This window comes from Parus major, chromosome 20 (assembly GCF_001522545.3).
Source record: "Parus major isolate Abel chromosome 20, Parus_major1.1, whole genome shotgun sequence".
NCBI classification, from domain to species: domain Eukaryota; kingdom Metazoa; phylum Chordata; class Aves; order Passeriformes; family Paridae; genus Parus; species Parus major.
Window position 1 is genome coordinate 2,468,057 of NC_031788.1, and position 22,268 is coordinate 2,490,324.

The 22,268-nt window shown below is 53.6% G+C and overlaps 1 protein-coding gene across 1 annotated transcript in view; it reads right to left on the reverse strand.

Annotated features, from left to right (window-relative positions):
- LOC107213168 (perilipin-3-like) overlaps window positions 1-22,268 on the reverse strand; it is a 663,366-nt gene that overhangs the window by 207,853 nt on the left and 433,245 nt on the right. The gene's annotated exons all lie outside the window — the stretch shown is intronic.

A 22,268-nucleotide genomic window follows, 5' to 3' on the forward strand; every position in this document is an offset into this window, starting at 1 on the left:
CAGACTGTGGGCTCCGGCCGGGCTGTGGGTTACAAACAGACTGTGGGCTCCGGCCGGGCTGCGGGTTACAAACAGACTGTGGGCTCCGGCCGGGCCGTGGGTTACAAACAGACTGTGGGCTCCGGCCGGGCTGTGGGTTAGAGCCGGGCTGTGGGCTCCGGCCGGGCTGTGGGTTAGAGCCGGGCTGTGGGCTCCGGCCGGGCTGTGGGCTCCGGCCTTCACACCCCGCCGGCCGCATTCCCCATCTCCCCACAGCACTCCGCCTCCCCTCAAGGTGTTAAAATACCTGTATGCAATCCCAAAGGTGGTACAGTAGCTCTATGCCCCCAAAAGGTCTAAAAGTATCTCTACACACAACCCCAAAGGTGCTACAATACCTGTATACCCCCAAAAGATGTTAAAGTACCTGTACATGCAACCCCAAAGGTGGTACAATACCTCTACACTGCCAAAAGATGTAAAAATAGCTGTATACACAGCCCCAAAGGTGGTACAATACCTGTACACCCCCAAAGTGTTACAATACCTGAGGACGGATCTGTTTGTCCACAGCCCAGCCCCAGTGCCTCAGGTTGTGTAACCAAAGTGATTTTGCTCCCTCCTGGTGCTTCCCACATTCCAAGCCGACCTCTAAACCACATCCACAAAGTCTCCCAGGGAGTCTTGATGCAGCCAGATATCCTTGGAAAAGGTGAGATGTTTTTCCACTCCTACAAGCTAACGGTACCTCACAACCTGGAAATGACAGAGTTTGGGTTCACGAGATCTTCACTAATAACCTGAAACTCCTATTCAGGGTTTATCAAGGCTGCAGCCTCATGGAATCCTGGAATATCCCTGAGCTGGGAGGGACCCCCAGGATCCCCCAGCCCTGCCCTGGCCCTGCCCAGACCCCCCAACAACCCCACCCTGGGCATCCCTGGCAGCGCTGTCCAAACGCTCCTGGAGCTCTGGCAGCCTCGGGGCCGTGCCCATTCCCTGGGGAGCCTGGCCAGTGCCAGCACCTCTGGGGAAGAACCTTTTCTTTATGCTGAAGTCCAATTGGCATCTGAAAATGAATCACAGCTTTCTTCCCGTCCTAGAGGGATTTGCCATTTTAGGTGTTCTCTGGGAAGCTGAAAATATGCCAGCTAGGTCAGGAACATCCCAAAAGACTTGGGATTAGCTGTAGGAGGAAGATATGTGCTTGTAAATTGGGTTATAGCTGGGGTTTCCCTTCCCAGCAATAAAATACATGTGTAGTTCTGGGAGCAGGGCCAGGACCCAGTCTCCTGCCCTAGGGAGATGTCCTCACCAAGTCATGCTGGTAGCAGTGTGGCTATGGATGCCCTGCTTCAGCCTAGGAAGAGCTCACTGCAGTGATACAGAGCTCTTGGGATTTGGCAGGAGATCCAAACTGGCTGCCCTAGAGCACTGTCCATGCCCTCAAGTCAGTGCCTGTATAATCAAGGCATTGAGACCTGTGAGCCCTCCTCGGGGAAATGAGGGCACACAGGTCAGGGCTGCAGTTTCCAGTAGGACACAGCAAACTGGGTTTGACCTGCCCCAGCTCTGGGCTGGTGGCTGCTGGCAGCAGCCCCTGGGTAGCCCAGCCCTGCAGCTCAGCAGTGTTTCACTGCTGATGCTCAGCAAGCCACAGGCTCCGTTGGAGTTTGCTGGCCAGGAACAGGCATCTCTTGGGCCCAGATGTCCCAGGATGGAGCAGATCCAAATTTGCTCTAAAACCACTGGACCATCCATCCAGTCCCATTGTCTTGGTTTCAACTTTGTGGCTTTGCCTCCTCCCTGGCCCCTCTCTGCCAGAGCCCACATCCCCCGCGCCGCTCTTATCTCCTGCCACGCTGGCTGCAGCTTGGCTCTGGCCTGTGTTTGTCACCACTTCATTTCTGTGTCATCTACAGCCTCGCTGGAGCCAATTTGACACCGTGAAGCAGAAAGGGCCATTGTGTGGGGTGCTGATAAGGGCTTTGTTTTTATTTAGCTGGTCCTTAAAGGCTGTGAAGCTCCTTGGAGAGTGGCAGGCTGGGCTCCATCAGAGCCCACCGTGATGGGAACAGCTTCCCAAGACACCTGAGTGTGCCAGTCAGAGCCTGGCATCTCCCCGAGGCTCACCCAGGCTGGAGCTCTCTTTGTGCTGAGGGCACAGGAGATGGAACTGCTGTGGTGACAGTCTGGGGCTGTTGCTGTCCTGCTCCCGGTCCCAGCCCTCCAGAGCACCACAGCCTTGAGAGATGAGCCCTGGCATGAAGTGTCACTGCTCAGATTGAGGAGAGGGTGATGAGGATTGGGAGAGCAAAGCAGAGCACTGGGATGTGCTGGGGAAAGCTTTAAAGGAGCAGCAAATATGTTTTCATCTTCCTTTCTCTTCCACAGCTTTGATGGTGCCCCAGGCGAAGCCATGGTGGGCACAGGGCAGTTCCATGACAGGGTCTGCATTGCTGCTTGGTTTCTAAAGATAAAACAGCTGCTTTGGAAACCCCGAACAGGAGAGGATGGTCTAAATAATACCCCTGGAATACCAGGAAAAGGTACACACAAAGCTTGGTCTGGCAGGCCTCAATGCTGATGAAAGGTGGAGCTGCTCAGGACAGCAGTTTTGGGGACATTTCCATGGGTTTATGTGACTTGCCTACGGAAGTCATGTTTGAAATGTGGCCATCATGCTGCTCCTCCAGCTCCTCTTCTAGGGAGAGGAAATGGTGTGAGCAGGGAATGGGGGCTCTGTGCTCTTTGTCAGATGTGAGATGAGTGGTGCAAGGATCGTGGGGGAGATGTGGGCATGGTCTTGTAGGGAGGATGAGCTCCAGACCCTGATGTTCTGTGAGCAAGGGGAAAATGTCACATGGAGATAACCCCTGCCACAGCCTGCCCTGCAGGGAGCTCTCCTTCCCCACCTCCACACCCTCAGATTTGAAGCTGTACAGAGAGCTGAGCTTGTCTTGTGGCCTGTGGAACAACAGCCATCAAATGAAGGTGTCAGATGCAATTTTTCCTCTGCTGGTACATTGGTAGACAGAGCAGGGTTTATTTGCTCCAAGAGAAAAAAACCCACCCAGCCTTTATGAGTCTGGATTTCTGTGCTGCGTCCAACCGAGCAACACCTGTTCACTCAGCTGATGCTGCTGTATGTCCTTGAAATAGGCTGGTGGATGAGAGAGGAGGCTCTCCAGGCATGTGGACTTCATTTGGAACCCTTTTCTTTTTATCACTTGAACACATCATGTATTTGGGGCAAGAAAAAGGCTTCTCAGCCCAGTGCAGTGTGTGGGGACACACATGCTGCAGAGGTAGATATATATGTCTCAGTATTTTTATACATTTCTCACACCCGAGTGAGCAGCCACAGTTTTGCCAACAGCATTTTTAGGACTATAAATACACAGCCACGATTTGGGGTATGTATCTATGGCCAGTAAGCCACCAAAACATTCATACATGCCCTCCAAAAGTCAAGAGATGTTTAGAACATTTAATTGGATGTCAGTTGGGTCACAGACATGTTTTCCGTGGTGAATTCTCTGTCAGATGCACAGGGAATGGTGCTTGGTGTATGAGCAGGTACTTGTTGGCCTCTGCTCTGGTTATTTGCTGCCTTCCCACGCCTCAGCTCATGCCATGCTGAGCGAACTGTGCTCTGAGGATGGGTTTTTTTCAGTTCTGTTTGCTGTCCTGCCACGTCTTTACCCCTACCTGAGCACTGATGTGAGGCACCATTCTGGGTTTGGTGCTCCTTCAGCTCATGCAGAAGTTCTGCTGAAGGGAAGAGGAAGGGCAGGAGCTGCTGGAGTGAGTCCACAGGAGGCCACCAAGGATCAGAGGGATGGAGCAGCTCTGCTGTGAGGAAAGGCTGAGAGAGTTGGGATTGTTCAGCCTGGAATAAGAGAGGCTTCAGAGTGAGCTAATTGTGCTCTTTCAGTACTTGAAGGGAGCCTGCAAGGAAGATGAAGAGACTGTTTACAAGGGCTTGGAGGAACAGGGGAATAGAGAATGGCTTCAAACAGAAAGAGAATAGGTTTACATTGGGATATTGGGAAAAAATTCCTCCCTGTGAGGGTGGTGAGGCCCTGGCCACAGAGAAACTGTGGCTGCCCCTGGATCCCTGGAAATGTCCAAGGCCAGGTTGGATGGGGCTTGGAGCAACCTGGGGTAGTGGAAGGTGTCCCTGCACGTGATGAGAATGAGATGATCTTTAAGGTCCCTCCAACCCAAACCTTCTCTAATGAGATCTCATAGCCTGGAGTCCCCCTCTGAATAAAACCAACATGACAAAGGTCAGCAGGCTGCTGAGCTAGAGGGAGGGGAGGTCTCAGCTGATGACTGTGGCCCTGGATAGAGCAAGGTCTCTCAGGAAAAGATGTATGGCCAGCCTTGCTCCCCACAGCCTTGTCCTGCCTCTTCCTCACCTTTTTGCTGACCCCTCCCTGTTCCCCCAGCAGCTCAGTCCTTCCATTTCCTCCACAGTGAGGGCACATCTGATGGCAAAGATTAATGGCTTTGCTCAAAGAACAGCAAACACAAAAGCAAGAGGGAACGTGGTTTGGAAATCTCTCATCTCACAGGTATTTGTAGCTCTAAAAATGTTGAAAAAAAGACATTACTGTCATAGAAATGAGTGGGAAATGAGATAAAGGATTTCTCTCACAGGGCAGGCCAGAGTACCCTGCCTGCTTCCTTCACTGAGATCTTGTTTTCCAAACAAGGAAAATAGAAAATTTAGTAGTGAACAAGGGTGAGAACTGAGTGAAAGGAGAGTGAGGCAGATGGTGCCAGAAGGGAGGTCTGGAGGTCAGTGGGGTTTCCCAAGGTCAGTCCTGGTGTCCAGTCAGTGTTTCTCCTGGCACAGTGTGAGTGGACAGCATTGCCTGCAGAGCACTGTGTCCAGGGAGAGGGGATGGGATCTCATCCAGCAAAAACTTCTGGAGCAGGGGATGGGTGGGATGAGACCTGTTCAGCAGGTGGGAGGCAGAGCACTCAGCGGCTGTCAAGCCCAAACAGGCAATAATTCTGTGACAACATCTTGGGACATTATTTACCATGCAGGTCCCTTTCTTCAAACACTAATGTTTGAGCAGGAAGGTGTCCAGCCGAACTTAGAAGCTGTAATCCTGTCCCTGAAACCATCTCAGATCTTCCTCCTTTGGATATTCAAGCTGATGGGTGCCTGCAGCCATAAAGAGGCTGATACTGTTTTGAATATCTTATTTGTTTTCTAGAGGCCATCTGTCTGCATTTCTTCATTGTTTGAGAAGGCAGTGACACTCTCAGTGCTGCATTACCCAAAAAAATGCCCTGTGCTGGGAGAATGAGTGACTGGAGTGGCAGAAAAGAGACGTGTGAGCACTCAGCAGTGGGAGCTGCACATCAGGGCTGTGCATCACATTATGAGATCTCTCAGCAGCCCACTGAGAGGAGCAAACTCGCTGCTCAGGACCCCAGGAGCCAGCAAGCAGCTCCTGTGCCATGTCACCAGCTCCTGTGCCATGTCACCAGCTCCTGTGCCATGTAACCAGCTCCTCTGCCATGTCACCAGCTCCTGTGCCATGTCAGCAGCTCGTCCATGTCACCGGCTGTCCAGGCACCCCCCGCTTGTGCAGCTCAGGGTTCCAGCTCTGGGTGTCCCACCCAGTGCATGCAAACTGGGATGGCTGCTGGGATCCACAGATCTGCTCCCTAGGGAGCAGTGAGAGAGCTCAGTGCCAGCAGGATCAGGCCAAGGTGATCAGACTCCAGTGCCTGGCAAGAGCTGAGGAAAGCCCAGCCCTTGCCCTGGCTTGGACTCATCAGAGGATGATTCCCTGCTTGCCTTGCGTGTCTGGGGGCAGGGACACCACCCAGCCTTGGGGACACAAACCCAAAGTGTGTTTTGGTGTCATTCAGGAACCTGCAGCCACAAAACTGCTCAAAGTTTTAACTTTGCAGCCTCAACCCAGCCCCTTGTCACGCTCGGAGCAGCCCCGAGCTGAGCCCTGTCTGTCCGTGCAGGCTGCCTGCCATCTGGCACTAGCAGGGCCAAGGAGAGTTAAATAAATGTTAAATACACACTAATGCCATGTGACACCAGCAAAAGGCAGTGAGTTCAAGCTCCAAGAGTCTGCTTATGCAAACAGCATCCTGAAATTAATATTTACCTTTTAAAACAAACAGATATTTGGGGTGTTTCACAGCCTTTCTGCCTAGCAGATGCCAAGAACAACAGCTTGGTACTGCAGGGAATTGGCTTGACAGCTCAGGGGACAGTAAACTCCCCACCAGTCTCCAGACTGCGAGGTCAGAGCCAGTCCCTCTCTTTTCAAGCAGATAAATTCGCACAAGTGCCAGATTAATCTTTGCTCAGGGGCTGCGACCTCTAATGAGGAGTGGGAGCCACCCTGACGTCGCAGCCGGGGAGCGGGACTCGAGTGGCAGATGGGCTGGGGATGAAGGATTTGGGGATGCTCGGAGCAGTCCCTTGTCCAGAGGGGCCCTGGGGAGGCAGAAGGGCCGTCCCATGGTGGCTCCTTGGGTGGCAGCATCGCCAGCAGCCTGGCTGCTGTGCTCCCCTTCCAGCCAGACCTGCACCTGTGGGGTAAATCCCATCATTTCCCTAAGGAGCCATCGTTTTGCAAATCACAACCACAGCCCCTGTCGGAGCACAGCCAGGCTTGGGGACGGTACTCACACACCCCAGCTTCTGCTGCTCCTCCAGGAAGACAAAGTGGCCATCCCCATCCTCACGTGAGCACCCACCACTTTTGGGGGTTTGCTATGTTATTTTAAAACATTTTTCATCATTTTCCATCAATGGGATGTGAGCAGCCACAGACACAAAGCAAAAGTCACCGTGGAGGTGTTTGGCAGTAAACAGCGAATGAGTAGAAGCTGGGGTAGGATTTTGGGTTTCATTAAATATATTTTTTGCAGATGTCTGAAGCAGAAGGAGTTTTTGGTGCATTTTGAAGCTCACAACTTCTACCATCACTCCCTGCTGGATTTTATTTCAGCCCTCTGCTCCTAACGCACCTTTACCCCTGGCACTGTGCTTCCATCCTCATCCTCCCAGCTCGGGATGACTCCTCCCTCTTGGCTGTGGTGCTGATCCCCTCATGATCCTGTCTCTGTCTCTGGGTGCATTTTCCCAGAGTATTTTGGGGTGGCTGTGCAGGGTCCATGCTCACAGCCACCATGTGCCTGTCCTGGTGCTCAGCTGGCTCCTACTTTGCATTTTCAACTCCCTCCAGCAGATTCTTGGTGATTTTTCAACCTCCTGTGGAAGGGGAGAAAGGAGACATGAGATGCTGATGGGCCAGGGATGCACCAGGGCTCGGAGCAGAGCTGGGAATCCCGAATCCACCCTTCCAGGAGCACACAGATCCCACAAACACTGCACCCTGTGTGAGGGGACACGGTGCCAGCCACCATGGGATGACAAAGTGACAGCGCTTTTGGGTTCCTTACCTGCCAGGAAGGACAAAGCAAGCCCACAGACACTGTGTGTGGGAGGGAGGATGTGGTGAGACCAAAACCAACAACGCCAGCCTGGCTGTGATGGGGCCCTGCCATGGGCACAGGGGTGATGGGACTGATCAAACAGATGGCACCCCAAAAGTGACAGCCTGGCAGGCTGAGCTCACTCAACCACATCAAGTATAGGATGCTCAGGTGCCACGGAAGGGCTGAGCCCAGCCTGGGCCATTCAGCATTTCCAGAGTGGCTGTGCAGGAAGAACAGAAAAACGAGGGTGTTTGTGCATGGGTTTGTGTTGAATACCTCTTCCTTTTGAAACTGAATCCAGTTTGTGTTGAAACTGCTGACAGTGCTTGTCAGGGCTTGCAGTCATGGTGATTTAAAAGGTGATGGTGAGTGGTAAGAAGTTCATCTGCCCTGCACATAGGGAGCTGTGCTCAGTGCTGGGGAGCGGGGCTGTGGTGCCACCAACGTGCTGTGACCCCGGCACCCTGGCAGGATGGGCTGCTGGGCTGTTCCCCAGCTTCCCTTCCTACAAACAGCTCAGTTTGCTGGTAAGGTCAGCCAAAGTTGAGCTGGAGAAAGAGAGGGAGTTTTTCTACTGAGTGACAACTTCAGGCTAGAATGGGGAGGATGTGATCAGGCAGGTCTGTGGGGACATGGGGACAGGACACCATGGGTGGGTCTGGGGAATGCCATCAGCCCTCCTGCTTCCCACATCCAGCTCCAGAGGGGGTGTCCAAAACACCCTTGTGTCTGCACCACACCTCAGTAACCCTTTACAAAGAAATTAAAACTTAATTATGATGTTTGGTGCATGGTAATGGGTGCCAATTTTCTCTAAATAGTGGCTGATCTATGAAAGACAGACCTGTAATCTGTGCTATTAAAATGAATAGGTAAACTGCATTTTACATGAAAGCCTAAAAATCAAGGCTGCAAATGGGCAGATTCAAATAATCCTCTCTGAACTGGAAAAAAGACATACTGGAGTTTTGAGGAAGAGCAATGCCCCATATAAACAGGGATGTTTTTAGAACTGGCAGGAAGCAGGACTCCATATTTCTTTAGGGAATTAATCACAGAGCTTGGTTAGGGGTAATGGATTAGAGGAAGGTTTCCTGCCTGCTGATTTTGTCCATGGACTTTAGTCACTTTGCCTTGCCCATGTCCAGCTTCACCAAGGGTTTTTTGTGAGGATTTGTACACCCTGGGGTTTCCAAGGAATATTTTTATACTACAGAAGAATAATATAAAAGAAATCTTTATATGTAAGAATAGAAAACATTTAAATACGACTATATAATTTATGTAGAATATATGCATGAGAGATTTAATTTCTCATCCAAACCAAACCAGGGAGCAGCAATTCTGTTACAGGTAGCAAGGGCTGAAAATAATGATGAGGGAAGTGCTTTGCTGAAGGTGATGAGTTGTTTATGATCCCCCCCAGGCTGTTCTCTTGCACTTCCAGCACCTGTGCCCACTGTTCCCTGTGCCCTGGACACAGGAGGCTGCTGTCCTGGCTGGGGGGTTCCCAGCCCACCTGCAGCACTGCAGTCTCTCTGTGCAGCCAGAAGGAGCAGTGGGAGCATCTCCAGGCTGTGCAGATGCCCTGCAGAGGGGCATGGCAGCTCGTGGATGCTCTGCCCAGCGCTTGGCACATGATGTGGCCACAGCTCCAGGCCTGGCCTCCTTCCCACGGAGCTGCCTTTCCTAGAAAGCTCTGCCTGCTGTGGGCTGGCTGCTCCCAGAGCACCTGCCCCCTCACCAGAGATGCCATCAGCCTGAAGGCGAGAGGGAAGGAGGCCCAGCAGTGCCAGGGCTCCTTCCATCCCTTCCCAGGGGCTGGTGAGCCCAAAATAAGATCTGCTGGAGCACCCAGCTGTGTGTGGGTTTGAGTGTGAAAGGACAGGTGGCTGTGCCTGTCCTGCCCTGCAACATCACTTGGCACTGCCAAAGGGCTTCAGGTGATGAGGGAATATCCACAACACAGTTTGGTTATCACTTCTTTTTCAATAGCTTTTGGGGTAAAAAATAATCCAGGACCACTAAGGAATTAATAACAGTTGTAATAGCTGAGCCTTGCAGGCAGCCTTCTCTCTCAGCCTTGTCCTGCCTGGAGTCCTCTGGCTGCAGGGCCATGTGGCACAGGGTGGCTTCAGCTGGAGCAAGGGGACATTCCAGCTGGGCAATGTCCTGTGTTAATTTGGATGAAAGTTCATTCTGAAAAAGAGGAGTGAACAAGTGTGTGACATATTCGTTCCAAAGTCAGGCTTCGCTTTATGTGCTTAACTGTGGAGTTGGAGATCAGCAGAAATTGAAATAATGAGTTTCACTGTTACTGACTTAAAAAAAAATAATAAAAAAATCCATTAACTGGCAAGTTCTGAAATGTCACGATTTTTCTGGCTGTTCAGCACAAAAACCAATCTGGAAGTGTCAGTATCTGAGCCCCCAGCAGCTCCAGAGTCTCGGGTGGATCCCAGACAGGTCCCCATTCACTTTGGCTTTCTCAGACAGGCTCCTTGGCTGCACCCCACATCTCTTGCAGGACATCAGCCTTGCTGCCATCTCCCAGTGGCATCTGAGGTTCTGCCCACAGCACCAGGAGTTTTTTCTTGGAAGTTCTCCTGGCTGGACCACCCTCCTCAGCGATGCAGTACCTGCCCCAGGATCGTGCCTTTCCCGGCCGGAGCCGGACCCCGGGGCAGCACAGGGTGCCCTGGGAGCAGCCAGCTCCACCCAGGAGTGGTGGGGAGCACAAAGCCCATATCAGCAATGATTTCCTGACAAACAGTGCGGCTCATTGTCTGTTCTCATTTATAAACTGCTCCACACCAGCCATCTGATATCCATTATTACAATTACAAACAACCCACAGTAACTCTCCAGCTGGTCAGCTCCATCCTAACAGCACTGCAGCCATTCAAGGATGCCATATGGTACCAGAGTTTCCAAAGCAGCATTGTCAATCAGCCTTATTAATTTCTGAGTTCATTTCTTTTCCTTTTAGGGATATATTTTTTCCTTTCTTTCTATATAAGACAGAGACACTTCCCTGGCCTCAATTTGGAATATACAGCTTGACAGAATAATTGAAACATCTACATCTCTCAGGCAGCTGGCAGGGAAAGGAAGAGCCTGAACTCTGTGAGCAGCCCCCCGAGTACTGGTGCTCATGCAAGACCTCCAAGTGTCTCTTCCCATCTATACCCCAGTGCGTGCCACGAGAATATTAAAAACCCATTAGATCTGGAGTGCCGGACATGGCTGGCTCTTTACTGCAGATGGAGGGTTGCTAATGGCCATTTCCCTTCGATCTCTGAGTCTCCTTTGAGCTATATTTATTTTTTCCCCAACATTTTGGAGCCTACGGGTGGTGTCATTGGAGTCGGTTGGAGATGCTGAGACGCTGCCGGCTCTGCTCGTGCCCATCCTGTGGTGAGCAGGAGACTGGGAGAATCCCAGGGTGATTCCCAGCTGGATGGGCTCTTCCTTTGGAGTGATTTTTGGGTGATTTTTGGGTGATTTTGTGCTTGGCCACTTCCGTGTGGCACCACTGCATGGTGTATGTGTCACAGCGTTACTGTGGATGGTGCTGAGGGAAAGGGCTGTGCTGGATATGCCATTTCCAGCCCTGCAAACACATCCAGGCACTGCACCACAGCCACTGGCTGCAGGGACTGCTAGGCCTTAATTTTTGCTTTACTTTTGTATTTTTAAGCACAATCAGCAATCACCTGGAGATGGTTTCTTTCCTCACTCAAGGCAGCAGGATTTTGTGGCTCTGAAATGCTCGGCTCCAGCTAAAGCTCAGCACCTGAGCTCCAGCAGGATTTCCCTTCCCTAGGGGTGGGATAGAGGTGATGGGAGGACTGGAGGTGGAGACCTTTCAGGACAAACCATGGGCACCCTCAAATTGACCCTGTGAAAATATCTCCACACACTTTCATGTTTTTTCTCTCCCCAGCTGACTGTGTGGTGTTCACAGCTGGAGCAAAAGCTTCCTGTCGGGATGTGGGTGCCTCCAGCAGCACCCCAAACATGCTGGGCTGTGGGTACCCACACCTGGGGGCCTGGCAGAGCTGCTCAACACAGGATTTCACTCCTGGCAGTGATACATCACCAGGGAAGAGGAATCAGGCTGAGAGGAGAGAGGAACCTCCAGCGGCTCCTTGTGCCGTGGTGGGTGAGAGCAGCAGGTTTTGGGGCTGTGCATTATGCAGATCATGTGGGATTATGTAAAACCTCTTTGTTCATCCTCCCTGTCAAGGGCAAAGAGCTCTGTGGGGCCAGGACAGTTTGGGGAGGAAATCAGCAGCAGCACAGATGGTGACACCGGGGCTCCAGCCACCAGAGGAGAACGTCCCCTGACTCCCTGTAAGTCCCTACAGGCATTTCCTCAGTGCTTTTAGCTCTTGGGAGCCCAGCGAGGATCAGCAGCAAGGCCAAAGCTTAGCCCAGGGGCTTTGCTCCTCCCCAGAGCTGTGGGCAGTGCCCAGCTGCAGAGGGAAGCGCTGGGAATGTGTCAGGCCTGTGGAGCAGCATCCCTCCCATGCCAGCTGTGCAGTACCACCCCTGCACGGCCTTCACCCACGGGAAGTGCAGCTGATGCTGCTCCTGCCTGTGCCTGCCCTTGGTGTGGGCTGGGAGCCCCTTTGACACGGCTATTCCTCACTGCCATCGTTTTTGTCTGATGAGTGCACACGCCTTGAAGGGTACACTGAACGGGGTGGGTTGTTTGATTGATCCCTGATAACAAAATAACATTTTTTTGTTGCTGTTTCCCACTTGTTTGGCTCCCAGCACAGAGTTTCTGTTCCCACCTGAGCCTCTTCAGCCATGGTTTGGTGCCCAGTTTGCATTCCCATGGGGATACTGCCAGGCATGAGGTGCTGTCCCAGAGGGCTGGGAAGGCTGTGTCTCCATGGATCAGTTCCCATCCCCAGCTGTGCCCTGATCTCACCTGGTGTGGCTCGTGGTGGTGCTGTGATGGGGCAGAAGCCTGAGGCCCTGCTGGTGCCTGTGGTACCCACACAGGCTGGGTTTATGTTGAGTTTCCATCTGGCTTTTCCCTGCCCTCTGGCTCTCTCCAGTGTGCAGGGGAAGGTTTCACAGCCCTGTTTACATGGACACACAGTCAAAGTTCACTCTGCTGCCATTTCTCTGCTGCTTGGAGTTTGGCTCTGTCATTTCCATTTCCTGCATTTTCACCAGGACTGTGCATCCCAGCCTTTGATCCCAGCTCCTCTCCTTGGTCAGGTGTCTGGGCCTTTCCAGGAGGGCTGGAGGGGTTGGTTTTGATCCCAGCAGTGATGGGCAGAACCCCTCTCCCCAATCCCACCATCCAGCACTGTCTCCCCCGAGCTTCTCTTCCCCTCTCAGCACCTCCACACAGGACACAGAGACCTCCTTTTCCTTTGAGCTTCTGAACTTGTGACCTTTTGCTTGATTTTCCCCCTCTTTCCCCTCTGTCTCTTTGTGAACCACCCCATGCCTTCTGCAGGAGGCTCCTCACTTGCTCTGCATCTCTCTTGCTGTGGCTGTGGGGATGTTGGGCCCTCCTGGCTCAGTCCCTGCCCTGTCCCTCCTGCTAAAGTGGCACAGATGATTCTGTCCCTCACAAGGTGACAGTGTGTGAACCAGGCACTTACAGAGCCTGGCCTTGGGCAGCTCTATTGTTTCCCCAGATTCTCTGTGACACTTGTCCAGAGGAGTCCTCGTGCCTGTGACACTTCCCACGGGTTGGGAATGCATTGGGAGAGCCTCTGGGATCTCCTGTGTGTCCCTCCAGCCCACTGCTGCGGGGCCATGTGGGGCCCTGTGCCTGTCCCACAGCAGAGACTCACTGCCCCAGGGCTGGTTTTCCTTTTTCCCCATCCCTGATGCAATCCTGCAGTTATCCCTTTTCTCCCTGAAATGTATTCAGCTGCTGAACCCCTTCTCTTTCATGACTCTGCCCAGCACCGAGGCTCCAGGATCCACAATTTCTTTTGCTTGAAGGCTGTTTGGGATATTTTTCCCCCACATTTTTTTTTTTCTGTGGGATTTTGCTGTTTTCTCAGCATTCTTCAATTATGATTTCACATACCTCCAGGAGCTGACTCACTGCTGACACCATCTTTCCTGAGGATCTGAGGGAAAGCCAAGCCAACACAACTTTCTGGTCTCATTCCTTGGTTCCTTCTTCTGCTCCAGCCCTTCCTGACAGGGGTGGTTCCCTGTGTGCCTGTGTGCTTCCTTGGGAACCCCTCACCACAGAGCACAGAGCACCCTGGTTCATGCAGCCCACGGCGCTCTGGGTCAGTCCTGGCATCACCTTTCCCATCTTTCCAAAGGGAGCACAGGCTGGACAGGGGAAGCTCCACACGATGGTGGACCCCTCCTGACTGTGATTGCAATTTGTGCTCAGATCAACAGAGGAGAGAATATTTCCCTTTTTCTCCTCACGTTCTTGAGTGTGTTAGAGAAAAATATCTGCTCTGCCAGCTGTTCTGCCTGGAGCTTCCTGCACCAGGGATGGGGAGACAAGTGGGCAAGGGCGTGATGCCAAGGTCAGCGTTTGCTCCAGTGCCTGCCCCACACCAGCTTTCCAAGAAACCCTGCAGCAGGAAAGAAAAAAAAAAACAACCACCTAATTTTTTCATTTGTAGCTGGAGCAAGGCCAGAGTTTGCAGCAGAACATTTTTTTGGTGAAAATGGAGCTGTTGTCTTCTGGCCAGCACTTGTTGAATGGCCCCTGCCCGGACACCAGTGGGGAATGGCAGAGCCAGGGCTGGGACATGGAGCTGAGGGGCAGCAGCCACTGCCTGATGGGTTTTGGGGCCGAGCCTGGACCCCAGAGGGTCCCCTGGAAGGTTCCACCAGGGACTGGCCACCTCTGCTGTGGGCTGTGATCACAGCTCCGCTTTGAAAACTCTCCAGTGCTTTGTTCTCCCCTCGATACAATCCATTTGGAGCAAATGCAGTCTCGGAGCATCTTGCCAAGCCCACAAGCTTTGGGGAGGGAGGCTGCTGCGAAGCATTAGAGGCAGATAAGGCCTCCTCGGGGATGGCTGGCTGGGGAGGGAGGGAGAGGCACTGGGGGAGTCTTGCCTTGCCTTGTCCTGACCTGTGGACTTCACTGACCTGGCAGCCAGGGAATGCCAGCCTCCTTCACCAAATTCATCCTGTCACTCTCCTGTTCCTTCACCTGTGCTGCTCCTCACATCCCGTCCCCGATGGTCTCCTGCTTGCCTGGCAGCCCAGGGTGCTGCAGCATCCCCCAATGCCCGTGGGAGCAGTGCTGGACCGAACAAGGGGCAGAGAGATGCGGTGCAGTGGCAGGAGGCTGGGATGGAGCCCCTGTGCTGGTCCTGAGCCCCAGGGCTGGACTCACCCCACCTGCAGTCACAGGTGTGCGGGAATTTTTTAAGCCCCTGGAGGCAAATTCCTTGTCCTGCCTTGTCCTGCTCATCTGTGCAGACAGAGGAGGTCAGAGGGGCAGCCAGGGATGCCCGGGATACCCTCAGGCAGGGTCAGAGGAGCAGGGAGGGATGCCCGGGATACCCTCAGGCAGGGTCAGAGGAGTAGCCAGGGATGCTCGGGATACTCTCAGGCTGGGTCAGAGGAGCAGGGAGGGATGCCTGGGTCCCGGTGAGGTGCCAGGGGTGGGTGAGGGATGTGACAAGTCCCTGTGGGATGCAGTCTGTCCCCAGCCTGGGGACCTGGGGCTGTTGGTGACAGTTGAGGGGGTGGGAGTGAGGTTAATGCCGTTATGAGCTGGGGCAGGGGGTCTCCAACAGACGAGGCCAGATGGGAAGATTCGTCTGCTGCCCGCCAGGGCCACAAAGGAGGGTCCCCTGGCAGCAGCTGGTCCCAAGGAAGAGGTTAAGGTGACACATGTCAGGGCAAAGCCCAAGGGTGGCAGAATGGCCCCTTTGTGGGGGTCACTCCCATCTGACGGGGAGCAGGTGGGTGGGAGCTGCAGGAACCCAGGGCTGGAGGGGAGGTGGGATGGCTCTGTCATGGTCCTGCTGGGCAGTGGCATTGCCTGTGACAGCCATTTGCTGTCTGCCCTTGTGCTTTTGCACATAATGAACCTTTTTTCCCCCCTTTTTTTTCTCCCAGAAAGAATGGCAATGGCCCCATGGCAGGAGATGCTGCTGGGGGTTACTGCATGGCCTGGCCTGGAGCTGGGGACAAGACAGGGGATAACGAGAGGGTCAATGTCCTGAGAGCCAGGGCAGGGGCTGGCCGGGCATCCTCGCAGTCTGACAGACACTGGAATGGCTGTCCATCCATCCTGCTTCCCAGTTTTGTGCAATTGGACAAACCACAGGCAATGCTTCATCCCTGTGGGCACTGCAGGCCCCAGGACCCACTCTGGAGGCCAGAATCCAGCCAGGGGTCAGGGCTCACCCCCTGACACAGCTCAGCCCCCCCGGCCCCTCAGCTCCCCCTCACCACGGGGCTAATTTCAATTATCTTCTCCAGGCCATATGAATTCTATTAATATCAAAGTAATGAGGTAGTTACTGCGATTCGGAGGAACGGCTGGGGAATTGCTCGGGATAGGGTTTCGCCAGCCAAGAGGGTAAATTAAAACCTCCCTTTGGGGAGGAGCAAAGGGCTGTAGCAGAGGTGAGCGGGGGCCAGCCTGGGGCAGGGGGATGGTTACGGGTGCCCTTCCCCTGGGGGGTCACTGCTGCCATCCCCCTCATGCCAGAGGGCTCCTCTGGAGGTGCCATGAGCTGGATGGGGAGCTCACAGCAGGGATGATGCCCCCCATTCCTTTTCTGCGGCCCCTTCAGCCCCTGAAAATGCCCTCTAAGGATCGTACCCAGAGCATCCAGCATCCACTCTAGAATACAGAGGGATGGATGCCCCTGCTCAGCCTTCCTGGAGCCTTGTGGGTTCCATCTGCTGCTCTGGTGTTTGGTTTAGAGCACCCCTCAAAGCAGCACGGAAATGGGCAGTGTGTGTCCTGTGGGCAGCAGCACCCCAGGGCTTGGGACAGTGCTGGGCTCCCTCGAGGCACACGGGGTCCAGCAGCCAGGAGGGGATGGGGGGTGACCACAGACCCGTCCTGGCACCTGAATCCAAGGACCTGAGGCTTTTCCAGGTCCAGCACCCTTCCCTGACCATCAAAAAGACCTGGCAAAGCTGCCAGCACTGCTCCCCTGGGCAGCCCTGAGCTCACTTCAGAGACCTGAGAAGACCACGAGGAAGGGAAAAATCGCAGGGAGGGAAGGGGAAATAGCAGGAATCATATATATATATGTGTACATCCTCCTATCAAACAAGTTCCAGCTGGAGGTCGGGCTGGAAAAAGAGCTTTGTATGGGGCAGTGGATGGGCTCCTCCTGCATCCCTTCCCGGCTGCAGGGTGCTTGGGGACACAATCTGATCCCAGCTGCAGCGGGGAGCCAGCCAGGAACTGCGGACACGGGGAGTGCACGAGGCTGAGCCGGGAGAACATGAATATTTTAAGGGTAAAAATAGCTCTTGTTGTGGAGCAGGGGTGTCACACACGCCTGCCAAGCTGGGAGGGAGCAGGAGGTGCCTCTCAAGTCCTTAGGAGAGGAATTGAGTGAGGAAGAGGAGGTGGGTAAGAGGAGGGTGGGGTTTGTGCCCTGGGTGCTGAGCAGAAAGTCAAGGCATGTGGGAGGATCCTGTTGGACACCGCCTGCCAAAATCCGGCGCTGGGGCCAGCCCGGGATAACTGAGCAGTGAGAAGAGGTGAGAATTCCTCCCCAGTGCCCTCTTAGCCCAGATAAAGAGGGAATATTTGTACAGTGACGGTAGTGAGACACAGGACAGGGTTTCCTAGAAAAGATGTGGATGCCCCGGAGTTGGGACATCAAAGCCAGGCTGGATGGGGCTTCCAGCAACCTGGTTTAGCAGAGGCGTCCCTGCTATGGCAGGGGGGTTGGGTTAGATGGTTTTTAAGGTCCCTTCCAACCCAAAGTACTCTGTGACTCTCATAACCAGCAGTCTGAGGGGCAGCGTGTCCCCTGCCCCCCGAGTGGCACGAAGGATGAGCCAGAGGGTCCCGATCCTCTGCTCGGTGCCAGAGGAGCGCAGCTCTGCAGTTCTGCAGTTCCTCGGGAGCTGAGCCTGGGGGGTCTCAGCTGGTGGCAAAGCCCCCCCAGATCCCCGCAAGGCTTTGTCCCCGGCAGGCAGCGCCCAGCCGGACGGTGGGGTGGGGGCAGAAGGTGCCCCAGAGCCCAGGGTGGGGATCCCCGGTACCCCCAGCCCGCGGCAGCGCCGGTGGCTGCAGAGCGGCTCTTTGCTGGCATCTGCTGACAGCGGGAGATCCTGCAGCTCTTCCCAGGGAGCGACACCGAAACTCGGCCCGGAGATGGCCCTGGCCCCGCTCCTGGGAAGGAGCAGGTCCCCGGGAGCGGGGGTCTGCCAGCAGAGCCCCTGCCAGGACCGCCTCGCAGGGATGTGGCTCTTGCAGAGAAGGTGAAGCCCCACAGAAGGATGCACTTAGCTCAAAACCCTGATGCTGAAGGTGGCTTTCCAGCTAGAAGTGGGAAAACATCCCTCAGGCTCCAAACACAGCCTTTTCCTGGGATACAAGGCTCTTCCATCCCTCCTGAGCCTCTGTTATGGGCTTAGTACAGGAAGCTCTTCCTGCAGCATCCCCTGAGTCAGGGAATGAAATCACATCCATCAAGGTCTCCCTGTGCTCAGGACAACCTCCTGGAATCATAAATGGTTTGGGTAGGAAGGGACCTTAAAATTCACCCAATTCCAACACCCCTGCCACGAGCAGGGACACCTTCCACCAGACCAGGTCACTCCAAGCTCCATCCAAGCTGGCCTTGCACATTCCTGGGGATGGGAGCCTTGGTGGTGTCACATTGACAGGCCATCAGAGAGAGGTGACAGCAGTGGAGAGAAGTGACATTTTTCAAAGCTCTACCTGTTGAGAGCTTTGAAACAGCTCTCAACAGAGCTGTTGAATCTCTGTCAGAGAGAGCTGCAGAATCCAGAATCATGAGCAGTGTACCCCACCAACTCTGCAGTCTGAGAGATGCTTATTTCCAGTGCCAGGCAGGAAGGAAACAGCATTTTCATTTGCAAGCTGTGAATTAACCAAAAAATGGCCCAGTCAAACTGCAAACACGACAGTGGATTTTACAATCTGCAGTTCATGTGGTGATTTTAATATTAATTTATGCCCATTATCTGATTGACACCCTTGCCACTGATACCACTTGGTCTCAGAGCATCAGAGAGCCAAAGCTGCAGGAGGTAGTGGCTAGGCTTTAATGTGTGACAAATTTTTCTTTTCCAAAATTATTTTAGCTTCTGGGTGCTGCTTTTTCCCATCCATGCTTGTTCCTTGATTAAATGATCCTGCCCTGATAACATATGAGCTGCCAATAAGCATTTTCTCACTGTGAAAGCCCAGCTGACTGTGGTTATCTTACAGGGGTCCCTAAGGGAAGAGCCTGCATGAGATGGAAGAAACTTTGTAGAGACTAATTATGTCCCAAAGCAGACAGAAACACTCTAAAGGACTTGGAGATCCCAGTAATTCTTAAGTCAGATAGACTTTATTGCTGTGTTTCCTGCATAGTGAAGGATGAATCCATCTGTTAAGTACATATTGCACATCTAAATCTGTTAATATCTAGAGTAAAATCTATCTAGATAATAAAAGCTATTTCCCTTCCATCCCCTTGTAGGGTTTCACGAGTCTCAGCTCTGCAGGGCAGGGTTGGTGTCATCCCCATCCATGAATTCCCAGGAACACTGAGCAGGGCAGCCTCTCCCTGGTGTTAAGGGCTAAGGATTATCAGTGGCCTGAGATGCTGCCTGGATCCCCACAGTTTGGGAATGTTGTCCCGGGGACTGAACTTGAGCTCTTCAAGTATTTTCTTTTCTTCAGAAGGGATTAATTCAATTAACACAAGTAACAAAACAGCTCACAGAATTCTATAAATAGAGTGGTGGGCTCTGACACAGCTCCTGGCTATGCCAAGAAATGGGACTAATAATAGCTGCTTAACGATGGGGTTCAGGGGACTGGAGAGAATAGGCAGACAAAATGCCAGGATGGCTTAAGGCTGCCATGAAAATCATCTGGGGAAGTGTGGAATCCCAGAATCTCAGAATGGTCTGGGTTGGAGGGAACCTTAAAGCTCAACCAGTTCCACCCCTGCCATGGCAGGGACACCTTCACTATCCCAGGTTGCTCCAATCCCCATCCTACCTGGCCTTGGACACTCCCAGGGATCCAGGGTCAGCCACAGCTGCTCTGGGCACCCTGTGCCAGGGCCTCATCACCCTCTGTGCTGTCCTGACAGCCCCGAGGAAGCTCTGCTGGAGGAGATGGCTCAGACTGGGGGGCACGGAGCCCATCACTGCCACACTGCCAGGTCCTGCTCCTGGGGACCGTTTGCAGGATGATGGAGCCAAGAGATGCTTTTTCCAGCTAAAAAAGCAGCAATTTCCCTCAGAGCCGAGGTCAGGGCCCTGGCAGCACCCCCAGTCCTGCACCTCAGCCTCCTGCACTCCCCAGCCCCTTCGCCTCCCACTGCTCCTGCTGCCAGCAGAAATTCCCAGCTGGGCTTTTGTCACCGACGCACGCGTGTTTCTGCGGGAAGTTTCTATTTCTGTGAATAGCAATTTTTCAAGCAGCTCCTCCCCCGCCTGCTCGCTTTCACGGGAGCCCTGACGAACGCCGCTGGCATGCCTGGAAGCTGCGGCTCACTCCTGTGTGCCAGCCCCGGCCGGAGCCTCCACCCTCCTCCTGCCATCCCAGCGTCTGTCCCATGGCACAGGAATTACGCTCATGGTACCTTGTGAGGGTCAAATCCAGCTGCGAGCACTCTGTGTGCTGGGGTCCTGGTGCTCACTGTGTGCCCTGGGACAGGAGAGGGCTAAAAAGAAGTGGGGAAGCCTGGGGGAGCCAAGCCTGCAGGAAAACCCCAAAACAGCAGCATCTCTGCTTGAGGGGCACTGAGATTTCTAAGAAGGAGGCATGTCCTAATTTCTCAGGCCACAAATCTTGCCAGTCCCAGCTGTGCAGAGGAGCCAGCAAATGATTTCTGTCTTTGATTAAATCTGGAGCCAAGCCCCCAGTACTTCACCAGTCTGTCAGCCCTATTTGTCCCCTCCTGATGGACCCTCTGCTCAGAGCGAGCCTCCCAGTTTGGGACCAGGATTTTAAGGGCACTTTGGATTCCCTGTTTCCATTAGAAGACACCACCTGTAGTACTTGTCTGGGATCTCTATCCCAAAAAAGTTGTCTTAGGAATATTATTTGCTGAAGCAGGGGGTCCCACAGCCTGGCAGAAGTGCTCTCTGCATCTGTGAGAGCATCAGCCCCGCAGCACTCACAGGGTGAGGCTGTTTCCCCAAAGGAGGTGAAGTCAGAGTGCTGTGACCTGGATCCAAGGACCATGGTGCTTCTCCATCCCAGCAGCAGGACAGGGAAAGGCATTGCAACCATCTGGATGGGTTCCATACATCCAGGCCATGCTTATCAGCATCCATGCCTTGGGGCACAGAGCTGAGAAATGAAAGGGAACAACCCAACAGTGCTGTTCTGCTGCACTGAGAGCGGTGTTTAGTGATCCCACTGCTGGCTCAGATGGGAATGAGCCCTTAGAGGCTGCAATTATCAAAAGCAGTTCTTGGGGATGAAAAAAAGCTGGACAAATTGCTGATTGCAGCTGCCTGGCTGGAACATAAAGTGAGTGCTTCCCAGGGCATGTGGCACAGGGGGAATGAGCTCTGTGTCCACTCGAGGACCGAAGGACCAAATTCCCCTTGCTGTTCACAAACCGAGGGGCACTGGCAGCCAGAGTGGGGCTGGACAGGGGATGGGATCAGAGGGGAATATCCCTGGGGTGCTGTAGAAGTGCTTGTGAGCAGCACCACACTGCAAAAGCAAAGTGTCACTTAAACCCTGGACATTTTAGTGAAGAGAAAATCAGGAATATGTAAAGCATCTGTTTCGTAAAGAAAACCTTCAGGGTTTCCTCTGCTGCAACCTCAAGAAATTCCACAGCTGCTACTGCGTGGGAGGGAGCCCAGGGAACATTTTTCTCCTCTGTGCGAGGCTGATGCTCAGGGCTGCCCCTGGCTGGGAAGGGCTGTGCTGAGCTGCACATGCTGCAGCCCCCCTGCCTCAGGTGCTCAGAGCCTCTCTCCATCTCCTTTCCAGCCAGCCATAAAGAATTCTTACAAATCTTATAAATCCTTGTGCTTTCCAGAGGGGCTGAGAGCTCAATAGTTCTGTCCCAGAGGCTCCTGGAGCTGCTTGAAGCACTCTGCAAGGGGCAGAAGGGATGTGCCAAGAGTGATTTGCTGCTCCTGGAGGTATTTCTACTCCTAATTAATGCAGTAAAAATGGGTGTCTGCCAAGGAAGTAAAAATATTCCCATTTTCAAGATCCAGGGCAAGTAAAGAAAAAGCAATGCAGACTCTTCTGAATGTCTGCAGACACTGTTTCCCCCTGCCTGGCTCCTGTTTACACCCATCGGCACTGTTGGGAGGTTCCTGCCCTGGCTGTGGCTGCTGGGATGAGCCACAGCTCTGTGCTCAGCTCCCTCTGCTCCTCCCGTGACAGCGCAGCCCAGGCACACCCAGAATGTCCAGGGCCAGACCTTGGACAAGCAACACAGTACTGGGGGACTGTGTCCCTCCCCATGCTGGTACCAGGATGGAGTGGGAGCACTGGGAAGCACCAGGTCCTCCTGGGGCCCTGTGTCAGGCCAGAACAAGGAGCACTGGGGAGCTGTGTCCCTGCTGGTGCCCCATCCCAGGATGGAGAGGAGAACCAGGCTCTTCCAGAGTCCCATCCCAGGATGGAGAGGAGA